Below are 1,497 nucleotides of genomic sequence, written 5' to 3' on the forward strand. Positions count from 1 at the left end.
GTTCACATAACGGGAAAGGCAGACCTGTCCCCCAGGCTCAACGTAATGTCAGGGTTTCCACGCACGACTTGACGTGTACCAACGATTTCCATGAACCCTTAGGGAAAGGAGCGCATTAACGCTGGACTGCTTCTCCTAGGACTCCCTCTGCCCCACCGTGTCCCTTTGGAGGAACACTGTGCACTCAATGACTCCTGTTGACCGATTGGGCACCGTTCGGCTACCCAGGTACCTCCGGATCATCTCTTGGAACGCAGCGGGAAAGGCCGCAAACTGTTGCCTTCGTTGGATAGTTTGACAAGTCCTTCAACTGTGCCCCGACCCGAGCTCTGGAAAGTCTTCGGTGTAATGCCAGTGGCTCGCAGCGCTGACCCTGAGCTGCAATGTAACAAACTCTGTGCTGACTGTTCATTCTCGGTTCACATACCTGCCCTCTCTCGCTGCCCAGCAGAAACTCGACTTTAGATGCCGTCTGGAAAATGAACGGTTTCCTCCCGAACCCTGCTAGTCTTTTGGCAGGTTCAAGGACACCCAGATCTAGCTAGCGCCTTAAAACGCCTTTGTCACTCGGACAGTGCTCATCTCCCTGCGCAAGATGTTATTCTGAGAAGGTACCACAGTGCTTCTTGTGTCTCTTCTGGTGCTTGAGAAACTACACGTACGTGGGGCTGCGTTCAACTTTGATGCCGGGACCTTAGGAGAAACGTTGGATTGTCCCTAGTTGAACGAAGAATCCTCGTAGCCTCAAAGGTGCCTAAACACAGCGTTCCGCTAGTCTTTCCTTGCATGCTGGAACGTGTCTCAAGGGAAAGGGTGCTATACAAGAAAGAAGAAAGGGCTTTCCACTTCCTTGCCTGAGGCGTGCCAGAGCCCCCTTCGCATCAAGGGCAGACCACACTGGTCACGAAGATCAAAACAGGGTCCAGGAACGGCATCCACAGTGCCTGCAGGCATGCAGCCTTTGCCCAGAAGCCTTAGTCAAAGCAGTGGCTTGACGCTAGGGTGCTGGTTCAGGACTCCTGGGTCCGCACCACCTCGCATGGAAAAACACTGTGTACCCAATGTGTACCCAATTCTTAGGGGACCCAACCAAATACAGGGACCTAGGCCCTTCGGATCGTTTCTCTGCAAGAAGAATGAAAGGCAACACTCTGCTCCCTTCGCTGCCCGTCTAGACTGCCGAGCTTTCAAAAGTCCTCCCGAACACAGGCCTAGCAGGTCTTCGGTGTTAATGCCAATGGTCCCCACTGCTGAACCACTGCTGCAATGAAGAAACACCGTGTTTACGGTTCATGCTGGGAACACTTCCCTGCCGCCCCTCTCTCTCTCTCTCTCTCTCTCTCTCTCTCTCTCTCTCTCCCTCTATCTCTCCCTCTCTCTCCCTCTCCCTCTCCCTCTCTCTCTCTCTCTCTCTCTGCCAAGCAGAAGGTCGACTTCAGAGGCAGCCTGACAAACGTACAATTTGCCCCTGAACGTTACCCCGGGTTTTGTAAAGAC

The sequence above is a fragment of the Phocoena phocoena genome, chromosome 4, assembly GCF_963924675.1.
Source record: "Phocoena phocoena chromosome 4, mPhoPho1.1, whole genome shotgun sequence".
In the NCBI taxonomy this organism is placed as follows: domain Eukaryota; kingdom Metazoa; phylum Chordata; class Mammalia; order Artiodactyla; family Phocoenidae; genus Phocoena; species Phocoena phocoena.